Consider the following 13,701-nt stretch of genomic DNA (forward strand, 5'->3'; position numbering starts at 1 on the left):
GGATTGGTTGATGAAAATCGATCCAATATATTAATTCCCCTCTATCAATTTAGGCATTTCCCTAATCATAGCCCAAAATTTTTTAAACTCAAGACTCATTAACCCATCAACTAAACCCAAGAAAAAATTTAGTCACATCTCATCAACAAATTTTCATCTGTGTAGAGTTTCATATCTTATTGCCAATTTTTATTTTTTTACAAAAGATGTTATTTGCACAATAATCATGAAATAAATTTTAGAATTCTCAAAAAACCGAAAACCGATCCAATCCGAACCGAAAAAAATTGGATTGGATTGGATCGGATCGGATTTGAAAAAAAATTAAAACCAAATGGATGATTACATGATCAAGCCGAAGGAATTGAATCAGATGATTTTTGCTTCCAAAACCTATCCAATCCAGACCGCGAACACCCCTAACTCCTGTAGTTACGATAATTCTACAGTTCTTTCAACATATAATTTAGGGTCTCTCTCTTTTTCTGCTACTGTAAAAAAATTATTTTTTTGTTTTTCTCTTTCTCTCCACGTTAGCTGATAACTTTTGAAGAGAGAAAAAAAAATAGTTTTAATGTTATAATTATATAATTTCTGGAGTATATAATTATATTCGGTGGTAGAAGAAGATTTCTTTTGCAACAACATAATAAGTAAATTTCCCTATAATATATCATTGAATAAAAAAACAAACCATTTTAGCTTCTACCCTTTTGTTAGTATGTGCAATATACTATACTACATACAAATACATTCCTTTCAATCCAGTATTGAGAACTTGTCGCATGCAAAGTGACCACATACTTTGAATGTACTCAACGGGTATGGGTTTGAATTTAAAGGCCACCAAGATTATTTTAGTGAGGATAGGCAACGAGTGGTTGGAGTAAGAATGGTGTAAACCATGAGGATTCTATTCTCTCTCGAAAAAATTTCAGAGTAAGATTTGTTTAACTCTTTATCATTCGGTGTCTGTTTGGATCTTCTCCTTTTTAAGTTAGAAGCTACTTGTAAGCATAAGCTAGGCCAAACAGATTTTGGGAAAAACTCTTATAATGAAAAACTCTTTTTTTATAATGAAGAAAAAAATTGAAAACTAAAAGCTACTAGGAGGAGCTTTTTTAAGCTCTTATATGTTTTTCTTGAATTGTGTGTTTTTTTTTAAAATGAAGAGTGATAAAGATAAAGAGAGATAATTTTCTTGAAATATGTGCTTTTAAGTAATTTTTAAGCTAAAATTTTTATTTAATTTTCAAACAGCTTTTATCTTCTTTTTTTTAGCTTTAGCTTATAAGTAACTTCTAGCTTAAAAATAAGAGGATCCAAACAGGCTCTCAATGTGTATTGCCTTAGTGATGATATTAAAATATTATTAAAATTGAGGTAATTATAAAGCGCAATTCAACTTAAAATTTTAAGTGGTCAGTGAAGATCATTTTCTAATGTTATATTTTTTTTAATATGCTTCTTCACATAAGAGTATATTGGACTTTAAGAGTGGACAATAGATAGATCTATTTACTTATAATAAAAATCTTCATAATATTTAATTATTTATTAATAGAATGTGGACTTTGAAGATCGAACATGTTACTACTTGGTTACAAATACTTTAATACCATGTTATGAACCAATTTAACAAAAAAAAACTTAAGGTATTAAATAAATATAAAATTAATAGTTTCATATTATATTTTTTTAACGATAAATATGGTAAGAATTTAATTTTGCTCTTGAAGTCACTTAGGGGACATTTGGTATCCGGAATATTTTTCATTCCCCGGGAAACCAGCCTTGGCTACATAACAATCTCGCGTTTGGTAACAAAAAATGCATAACTTTCCAGACTAAATATTTTCCCCGGGGATGGCTGTTGTGTGTAAGTTTTTGTACAGTCCCCAGCTCCAAAGTTCCATGGATTATATGGAAATGTTTCTTGACCGGGGAAGTGGAAAATAAGCCGTGAAGATGCTGACCAAATTAACCTTCTGATCTGTGTGAGACCATTAGCTGGCTCACTACCATTTCGATCAATGAAAAGTCAAGTGTTTTTTTATCATTTTCATACAAGTTTTTGTAAAGCTGTAGTAGCAGCATCAGCACATACTCGCTGTAGATCTGGATTATAGGGAATGATTGTTTTCAACTTGACCAATATCATGTCTTCATGCACTTGGTTGTTATGCTTTGGTGCAGAAGCTTGAACAATATCTACATCTTTTTAGTTGAAAAATGCTATGAAGGAGAAGGTAAATGAGACTTTAGCAACATTGTCAAATCTGATATCTTGAACGATGAGTATGAGTAAGGTTATTAAATTTTTTAAATGAAAAGTAAAGGTGGGGTTATTTTGGTAAAATAACCTCACATTCCCACTAATATTTCATAACCAACCAAACATAAACTCAGTAAAATTAACTTAATTTTTTCAGGAAAATATAAGTCTACCAAACAACTTTTTAGTAATATTCTAATAAAATATATTTTCCACTATATTTCGGTAATAATTATTTTCCGGATAAAAAAAAATTCTCCTGTACCAAACGCCTTTTTAAGATTTTCTCTATACTCTAGTAGAGAATTTGTTCTCTGGCACGGCTTTTATACAGAAAAGGAGGATGAGAGGATTAGCAAACAACTTAGGCACTGTAGCGATCTTATTTAATTGCCCGCATGCATAGTATATATGTTGAGAATCCAATTGTGAGGAGTGAAATCCTACATTAGTTATAGATAAAATGGACAAAATGGGTATGTAAGGGATATGACGCGTAAATCTAAATTAAATTTTTTAAATGAAAAGTAAAGGTGGGGTTATTTTGGTAAAATAACCTCACATTCCCACTAATATTTCATAACCAACCAAACATAAACTCAGTAAAATTAACTTAATTTTTTCAGGAAAATATAAGTCTACCAAACAACTTTTTAGTAATATTCTAATAAAATATATTTTCCACTATATTTCGGTAATAATTATTTTCCGGATAAAAAAAAATTCTCCTGTACCAAACGCCTTTTTAAGATTTTCTCTATACTCTAGTAGAGAATTTGTTCTCTGGCACGGCTTTTATATAGAAAAGGAGGATGAGAGGATTAGCAAACAACTTAGGCACTGTAGCGATCTTATTTAATTGCCCGCATGCATAGTATATATGTTGAGAATCCAATTGTGAGGAGTGAAATCCTACATTAGTTATAGATAAAATGGACAAAATGGGTATGTAAGGGATATGACGCGTAAATCTAACGTCTTAAGGTTTTAGGTTAAGATGTGATGTTGAACTTACTTATTGTTGATTTGTCATTTAAGTCTATTGATGTGTGAATGGAGATCTTCCCTATCTTGGACTCTCTTGATAGTGTAAGAGTTTCAATAGTTGATCGACTTGTATAAATCAAGTATTTGGAGATTGTGGTTGGTATTCGGGTTTGTAACGCTTCCAAACACGTTAGCCAATAACTTGATGAGTGTAGACAAATTTTGATATAATTCCATGAATACTTGAATTGAATTTTTGCTTTAAAGAGGGAGAACGTTGAAAATTTAAGTGTGAATAGTGAAGTTGTACATTAGTTAAAAGTAAATTAAGTGAGTATTATATAAATGGAATGACTCATCTTAAAAAATTTGATTAAAATGCGGTGTGTTGAACCACCCTATTTTGGGTTATCTAACAGCGTATATAACTCCTCAATTGCTCCACTAACCACTAGTATATAATCTTAATCCTTTCCCCTTGTAAGCAAACGTCATGTTATTAAGTGCCTGTTTGGATCCTCTTTTTTTAAAGCTAGAAGCTCCTTATAAGCATAAGCTAGGCCAAACAGGTTTTGGGAAAAACTCTTATAACGAAAAGCTCTTTTTTTTATAATGAAGAAAAAAGCTGAAAACTAAAAGCTCCTAGGAGGAGCTTTTTTTAATCTCTTATCTGTTTTTCTTGAATTGTGTGCTTTTTTTTTAAAATGAAGAGTGATAAAGATAGAGAGAGATAATTTTCTTGAAATATGTGATTTTAAGTCATTTTTAAGCTAAAACTTTTATATAATTTCCAAACAGCTTCTAGCTTCTTTTTTTAAGCTCTTTTTTTTAGCTTTAGCTTATAAGTAGCTTCTAGCTTAAAAATAAGAGGATCCAAACAGACTCTAAAGTACGGCGAAAAAATTATCTGTCTCTATTAATTTGAAAGGCATATCGAGATCCTCAAGTGTAAATATTCCAGTCCTTTTGCTTTCAATATAGGAAGACGATACTACTATATATCTTGCTAGATCCTCAAGTGTAAATATTTTTGCTTTCAATATAAGAAGACGAATAGTCGAATACTACTATATATCTTTCTTTTTTTAATTTTTAATTTCTATTTTGTCTCGTATGTAACATCAAAACCTCATATCAATTCTTAGCCACGTTGCTCATTATGGTGCAACGTAGACCATTACTTATAAGAGAAGGACGTCTCAAATGTTCAACAAAAGAGATAACGTAATCAAGATAAGGAATCGGTCTTGGGTTGGGAAGCTTGGCTGCTTGAGACTACACTCTCTTTGCTGATATTATATCTACCGCACACAAATCTTAATTATGCGACTTAGACAACAATATTAGTGCCTTTTTTTTTTTTATAACCAACAAGCACGTCTTGGTATCGTCCCTTCCTATTTAATCTACTATGTAGACATTTGGTGGTGGGGTGATGAATATGTTATTATTCTATAGTGTGTTTAAAATAAGGGATGCGGCATTATTAGCCGCACCAAACTTGTTCTGTTTGTGGTTATGGTCCTTCTGTTTGTATAATCACAAACCATAGGAGGTTTTTTATATGGTTTTCCCTGGTATCAGGGCCAAGGTATTGGAAAATTAATAAAAGAAATATATATTGTGGAAAGGAAAAATGTTAGAATATGACCACAATAACTTTTTGTGACTTGAACGACCAAATTACAGAGCAAGATAATGTATAATCTTATATCTGTCCTTACCGTTTCCGAAGTATCAAATGGAAAGTGATACTGTTGTATGTGGAGTTCACATGGAAAGCTTAAGGCAAAGAAAATTAAATGGATGGAGGAAGTTGTGGATATGCAGTAGAAAAGATGCACTACGGAAAGTGGGTTATTAACGTGTAAAGTGTTAACCATTTTCATGTGCAAGTATATCCTTCATATTACTTTTCCATTATAAATATAGGTCTAGACAACCCAAGCTAAACAAAGGGAGGCTAAAATATTGACTCTTTCTTTAAGTTGGGAGGTGTTTGATATATAAAATAAAAACAAAAAGAAACAGAAGTTTGCGTTGCTTGATTAGAATCAGCAAAAGGGTGACAAGTTGCGGAGACAAGGCAGTGGAGGATAGAAGGCTCCAGAAAGGATTTCTCTGATTAAACTAATCTACTCACCTTGATATTTTTTCTATCGGATCGATCGTACAAATATTCCAATTGATAAGGGAATTACCAGAACTTGTTTTATTTTCAATTTTTATATATGATGGTTTTTTCGTATTAGGATGTTTTGATATAAAAAATTATCTCTTGAAATAACTTTTGTTTATGCTTCAATGAATTGTTTTTTGTTTGCCTTAATGTAACGAATATTTATTTGATCATCTTAAAATTAAACAATTTAACAAGTTAAAATTATATCATATTAGAAAAAAAAAATTGCAGTTTCATAAGCTTTTCTGATTGTGAATTTTTTATTTTTTATTTTATTTTTTTGGAGAATGATTGTGAATTTTTAATACAATAATAGAACAACTTTCCTCATCAATTGGTGAAAATTATTCTTGTGATAATTAATACATGCAATACTACATTTTTTTATAATCAAGCAGTCAGAAATGAAATCCTAATTAATCTTATTATCTCTTTACATTTAGATTCTAAAACAAAATATGGTAGTCCTGTAATTTGTCCAAGTTTTGAGTAACGGGTCAAGTCAAGATAGAATATTAATTAAAAATCATATTTGGAAATTTTCTCAGATTTAATTTTTCATAATAATAATAAATATACAATTGTGCTTCGATCTTACCGCCGCACTAAAAATATAGTTTTATTTCATTTATTTTGAACTTGATTAAATCTTTGAATGGAGTAAGCGGTTGATTATTAATGTTTAATACTGCAAAAATTCAACAAAACCGCGTGTTAACTAAGTACTATACCCTACTTACACGATATTTTACTCATAAAACACAATTATGTATAGAAGTGATTCCGTTCGGGGTTAATTTGAAAAGGTTGAAACGGGAAGTAATATTATTCAACAGCATACTCTGATTAGACTAAATATCCAACATATACCACAATAGAGTGATTTTCCTAGTAAGTAGTAAGTACCTTAGATAAAGAATCGACTTGGCTAAAGGACAAAACAGAAAAATAGGACCATCGTATCATTTTTCATCACGTGTTCCCGTTATTATTCTCCTCTTCGTTAGTATTCGAAGTAGTGCTTTTGTCTTACTCAATCGACCATTAATTCCTTACACGTTGCAATAAAAATCAAACAATTTCGTGTTCAAGGGACAAGTTATGAAAGTGCCAATCTACCTACTTTTTACACCACTCTTTCAGGCAAACAAACGCTCTGCCTCTTCAACTACTATATCAAAATTGCTCTGTTATTGCTTTCAAGTTTATATTGCTTTTTTTTTTCTTGGAAGGTTATATATATCTTGTAAAGTTATAACATCAGATCTAATTAATTATAATCATCATCATTAATTAGTACTTGCTTACTTAAACACCCTTTGACCTTATAAAAATGGGAGGTTGAGAAACATAACTTAGTTAATTAATCTCTAAATAACCTTTCTATCGAACCTCTCCCCTCTCTGTTCTTTAATTCTCTCCCGTTGTGCTCCCCTGCATTTGATACTCCATTTTGGGGGCTACAACCCCAGTTGCTCGGGTAAGTTTTTCTAAAAGTTTGATTTTGTTCCTATCGGGACAAATTTTTATTTTTTGGTACATTTTCCTTGTATATAGGCGATGTGTACTCTTTTATAATGAGACTAATGAATCTACTATTGCATGTGCCTTCTTTCAATATAATTTTTTTTTTATGTGAAGCTATTATGTTGTTGTTATTTATATCTATACACTTTTAATCATGTGCGTTCTAAACAGTAAAAACTCATGGTACTAGTGACTTTTTTATGTGAATAAATTTTCTTTAAAAAATTGGCGGTAAACATGATATGGCAATTTGTACTGTTGAATCAAGAGGACACCAAACATTCTTGCTGCTATTAAGAACGGCCTAAATATACAAAACTAAAGCCAAAAATACTTACTATAATGATAACTGTTCTGAAGGCGGTGCCGGTAGGCAACGTCAACAGTTGGTGCTTTTTATTCATGATAAAAATTAATTAACAATTTTAATAGTGAATAACGGAGACGAGGAAAAACATACAAAGGCAACGGTGGAAGATGGGATAGGAGTTCGAGCTGGTAGCCTTTCTGCTTAAGCTCTAACATAGCCAGTTGCCAGTAGCGCATGCAGTAGCTAACTGAATGAGTCAATGACATCCACCAAACCAACCCCTCTCAGCATGTGCCTTTAATTTTGTCTAATGCTAAAAATTCAGTTAAAAAAAAATACCTTTCATTCCACCACACCCTTCCCCTTCCCCGCTTTATATATATATATATATATATATATATATATATATATATGGCTTAACATTTCTGCAGCTGCCGTAGATAATGTTATCTACAGCTCATACAAAAAAGTGGGTCCCACGGCTTTAAAAAAAAACTCAGGATCCGGTGCCGTATCCTAGGATCCGAACGCGGATCCTTGCTTATTGTAGGTACAGCAGCTGCAGAAATCATTTTGCCATATATATATATATATATATATATATGAGGTAAGATCCTTTGACACCAGTGTCAAATTTAAAGTTTGACACCTCATCTGAGAGCTATTAGATCAAAAAAGATCAACGACAATGATTTATAAGCATGTGACACCATTGATCTTTTTTGATCTAACGGTTCTCGGATGAGGTGTCAAATTTTAAATTTAACATCGGTGTCAAAGGATCATACCTCGATCCTTTGACACCTCGTTAGATCAAAAAAGATCAATGGTGTCACATGCTTACAAATCATTGTCGTTGATCTTTTTTGATCTAATAGCTCTCAGATGAGGTGTCAAACTTTAAATTTGACACTGGTGTCAAAGGATCCTGTCTATATATATAGTGGCGGACCCACTTGCGGGCAAATGTCCTCAAGTGCGGTCATAAAAAAATTTATTTCAGTTTTTTTTTGGTTGCAGGTCCTTATTTGTCTCTTAGTTCAATATATATATTAGGAGTAAATACTCTTTTAAGTCCTTAGCAAAAAACATGATTCCCATTTTAATCCCATACAAAAAAAAAATTAATCTTGAGGTCCCTAAAAAATTTAAAGTGAATCAATTTAGTTAAAATCGTGGTCCCTCACAAATTCAAAAAAGACCTACATTAGTCTCTCAAAAAGACCAAAATTGATCCACTTTGAATTTCATAGGGACCATGTGACTAATTTTTTTTTTATAATGGACTAAAGTAGGGATAAAATTTTTTGTTAGGGACGAAAAAAGATATTTATTCTTATATTAGTTAGCAACGTACGGAGATGATTAAAACAACGTAGCAGCGCAAATTGATTAGAGAGAAAACTTATTCTTCCTCCCCTGTCACGTACACATTCACATGCTCTCTTCATCCTTTGTTTCCTTTTTCATTTTTATAAAAAAAGAGGATTGATTGCAGGTCTGACATTCTCAAATAAGTTAATATCTAGAGGCGATGCCTTCACTCTGATTTTGCTTGCCTTATGTACTAGTAGTGTTGACTTTTTTATTCCCCACTATGAAATAGAATGATGATGTATGGTAAGATTTAGGGGGGAATAATTGGTCAAACTATTGCATGCAGCTTGTTATGGAAGCAACTAGATTATGAACGGGTTTAAGAGCGTTGATTTAAACTTTCTTTACAAAAAAAAATTTCGGGGGCAGCGCAGACATAAATTTTTTTTCTTGGGTCCGCCACTGTATATATATATATGGGTTTTATAAGAGTTATGTTGTAGAAAAAGTGATTGTGTAATGTTATAGAGATTCGTTTTGCGTGCCGTAGTTTTTTTTTTCTTCAAAAAGTGTGGGCCCCACAAAATATATATATGGGTTTGATTTTCTCATGTTAAATGACAAATACAAATCCCATATATATATATATGGGTTTGATTTTCTCATGTTGCAAGAGATTGAATTATCATGCTGTGACTCAACTAGTTGTGGCTCCCACATTTATTAAAAAAAGAAAAAGAAAAGAAAAGAAAAGATTTGCACGCAAATCGAAGGGTCACAACATGAGAATTAAATTCTTATGTAACATGAGAAAATATTTTCCCACATATATATATATAAAACATGGGTTTTATAATTCTCATTTAACATGAGAATTATAACTTTCCTACACACTCTTCGATTTCCGTGCTGACATGGGTCCTACATATAATTTTTTCTAACACATGGGTCTCACATGTTTTTTATCTCTACAACATGAGATTTCAATTCTCCTTCAACATAAGAATTATAAAACCCATAAAACATTTCTCAAGAAGCTTGAGATAAGTTTATATCCGACTATCTCAAAATTACATCGTTTTATTTATTTATTTCCTCATATTAATTGATTCACCTTTGAATGGTTATTATTTCATGTTACTCTCTCTTCCTTTATCACCATTCATCTTTGTATTGTTATGATTTTGTGGCCGGAGATAAAATTATTTCAAGCTACTTGAGAAACGATAAGCCCTAAGCCCTATATGAGCTTATCATTTCTTAAGCTGCCGGAGAAAACTTTATATCCGGCTACTAAATCATAATCATACAAAGATGGATCAATGGTGATAAAGGAAAAGAGAGAAAAAGAGAATCCTAACCATTCAAAAGTGAATCAATTAATATAAGGAAATAAATAAACAAAACGATGTCGTTTTGGTGTGGCCGGAGATAAACTTATATTGCCGGAGAAATATCTTTATATATATATATATATATATATATATATATATAGGATTTTATAAGAGTAATGTTGTAGGAAAAGTGATTGTGTTATGTTATAGAGATTCGTTTTGCGTGCCGATTTTTTTTTTTTTGCTGCGGGTCCCACAAAATATTGTGTGTGTAGGAAACTTTTTGTGGTCATGTTAAATAATAGATGATAAACCCATATATATATATATATATGATTTCTCATGTATTAATGCTCTTGAAGTGTTTGATTATTACAATTTAATATCAGTGACTCAATTTTCATAAGCTGGCGGATTCTGTAGTTTCTGAAAAGCCAGAGGCATTAATTAATTCACACACATTCTGCTGTTTATCTGTCAGCACTCAAATGTGTCATACACTTACAAAAAGTATGTGAATTTTTTTTTTTTTTTTGAAAGATAAAGGAAATGAAAAACACAGCAAAAAGGCCTAAGTACAGAACCTAGCCTAGCGAACACCTACAGTGTCGCTGTATAAACTTTGAAGACAGCCAGGAGGAGGGTCATCAAAGACTTGCACATCCCATGGAAAGCTATACGCATGTGAAGCTAAGAAATCAGCTACTTTGTTTCCTTCACGATGGACATGAGAAATCTGGACCTGCCAGCATCTTTGCAACATTCCTCTAATACGTTGCACCAAGCTCGACGAAGGGTGATCCTGATGACACCCATTAGAAATAATCTGTTGGGCTGAGAGGGAATCTCCTTCCAGCCACACTTTTCTAAATCCTTTTTCCCAAGCTAAACGCAAACCTTCCAAACAAGCCCATAATTCTGCATGCAAAACAGTACCTGGCCCCAAGTTCTTGCAGAAACCGATAATCCAAGCTCCGGACGGGTCACGAATAACACCACCACATCCTGATCTGTTCCCATTACCAGCTCTAGCCCCATCAACATTAAGTTTAACCCATCCTAACGGAGGACAAGACCAAGCTATCATCTTCTCTACACTTTTTCTCGGTTGAAGACCTGCTGCATGGAGAGTGGTAGCTGTATGCTTGACACAATTGCTATACCCCAAGGCTGAGTGGGCAATTGTGTAAGCATTATTGATTTTTCCTTCAAAAACCCAAGTGTTTCTGCTCCTCCAAATGCTCCACGCTAATATCCCAAAAGTCAAAGGCCAATCATCGTCCATTGCCAAGCTTCTACAATTTTTTAAGTTAGAGAAGATCCAGTCATGCAGATTAAGCGAGAAGAATACCTGCCAACTGGTTTGATGAACCACCAACCTCCAAACCTCTTTTGACTGAGGGCAATCCCGGATAGCGTGGAGATTAGTTTCACAAGAGATATTACATCTAGGGCAAACACCCGAAGAGGTCATGTGACGTTGAAGCCTCCGACTATTAGTCAACAACTTTTCTCCAACCAACAACCAAAGGAACATACGTATTCGTTCCGGTCCCATCCACCTCCAGATATTGTCCCATTGATAAGCTAGAGTTGTAGCTATGTTGTTATTTAGCAAATCATAAGCTGACTTTAGAGTGAAAATCCCATCTGATGTCTTGCTCCAAATGATGTGGTCCTTACCATCTTGATCAGAGGGGGGAAGAAAATTCATGAGCCGCTGGATGATGCAAGCAGGAAACAGATGATGCAAAGAATCCCATTTCCAATAACCCGACACATCCACATAGTCTGTCACATAATGCAATCGATCAGCATCAGAAACATGAGATTGAGCATAGGTAATCAGAGGGCCACATTCAGGAAGCCAGTTATCAAACCAAAACATAGTGGATCTACCATCACCAATTAAGACTCGACTGTGGTCTAAGATAATGTCCCAATGACGCTTGATTCCCTTCCACAACTGAGAACTGTTGTTTGGCGTATTAATATGGGGCGTCATACCTTCCTCAACTTTATACTTTGCACGAAGAACCCTGGACCATAAAGTATCAGGATGAGCGAGAAGATTAAATCCAACCTTAATGATAAAAGCCGAATTCATCTTTCTCATATTGCGCAATCCCAGCCCACCATGACTTTTATCCAAGCAAACTTGATTCCAATCAACAAGATGAGGATGCCTAGTCGTGGAAGAAGAACCCCAAACAAAGCTTCGGATCTTCGCATCAATCTCATCACAAGTGGAATGAGGAAATATACTAACCTGCATCGGGTAGGATGGAATAACAGTCAACACTGCTTTGGATAATGTTACTCGACCAGCAAGGGACAAACTGGCATGACTCCAAGTACTCATTTTAGAATGAAGGCGATCCAACACATAGGAAAATGATGATCTGCCCACCCTCTTGTGATGTAGGGGGATACCCAAATATCGGCAAAGATCTGCAGTAAGAGAGAATCCTAGATGATGACTAAGCTCTCTTGCTTTAGTGTGCCCCACATTACGAGAAAAATAGACTCTAGTTTTTCCCTGGTTAACTTTCTGCCCTGAGGAACTGCAAAAAGTATGAAGAATATGTTGTATTACAGTGACTTGCTCCTGAGTAGTTTCTGCAAACAAAAGAAGATCATCAGCAAAAAATAAATGGGAGATTGGCGGGCCTCCCTTTTTTATCACCACCGGCTTCCAACTTTTTTGCTCCACAGCCTGGTTGATAAGATGAGCCAATCTTTCTATACAGAGGACAAAGAGATAGGGAGATAATGGGTCTCCTTGCCTCAAACCTCTTTTGGGACGAAACTCTTGAGTGCAAGATCCATTCCAAAGAACGTTCATTGTGCACGAAGAAACACACCACATAATAAGACGTATCAAGCTAGCAGGGATCCCTATGTCATATAGGGTATCTTCAAGGAAATCCCAGTTGATTCTATCGTAGGCCTTCTCGAGATCCACCTTTATAGCCATCCACCCTTTAAATCCCCTTTTGGTCCGCATTGAGTGAATCAGCTCCTGGGCAATTATGACATTATCAATGCCCTGTCTCCCTTTGATAAAGCTGCATTGGTTAGGCATCACCAGATTGTTCATCTACAATTTTAAACGGTTAGCAATAATTTTTGTTACTGTTTTATAAATAACATTACATAAACTAATCGGGCGAAAGTCCTTAAATGTTTGGGGTATCCCTATTTTAGGGATCAAACAGAGAAGAGTCTGATTCACTACTTCAATTTGCTGGGGATTTTTGAAGACATCTTGGATAAAATTACACACAGAATTTCCCACTAAATCCCATTGACTTTGAAAGAATATACTATGAAGGCCATCAACACCCGGCGCCTTATAAGGCCCCATAGAGAAAATGACACCTTTGATCTCCTCATTACTAGGATGCTTTTCTAACACTTGAAGAACCCTCCAGTCCAGCAAAGGAAATTTGTTCCTTATGGGAAATAAAGGACGAGAGTAGTTGTCATCTGTGAACAATTTGTTGTAGTATTCCACTGCCATGTTCATGAGAAGAGATGGGTCACCAATCCATTCACCCACATCGTTCTGCAGAGCATCAATCCTATTTCTTCTTCGCCTAATAATTGTTGTCGAGTGGAAGAATTTAGAATTGCGGTCTCCAAAACGAATCCAGTCAGCTCTAGCACGTTGGTACCAAGTAATCTCCTCTCTGAGGTAGATAGTGTTTAGTTGCTGCCAGATTTCCTGTTGAAGAATTTCTAAAGCATGGCAATGCTGCTGACTAAG

Source organism: Gastrolobium bilobum, unplaced genomic scaffold, assembly GCF_033153095.1.
Source record: "Gastrolobium bilobum isolate Gb01-03AN ecotype WA unplaced genomic scaffold, APGP_CSIRO_Gbil_v1 utg889, whole genome shotgun sequence".
Lineage (NCBI taxonomy): Eukaryota > Viridiplantae > Streptophyta > Magnoliopsida > Fabales > Fabaceae > Gastrolobium > Gastrolobium bilobum.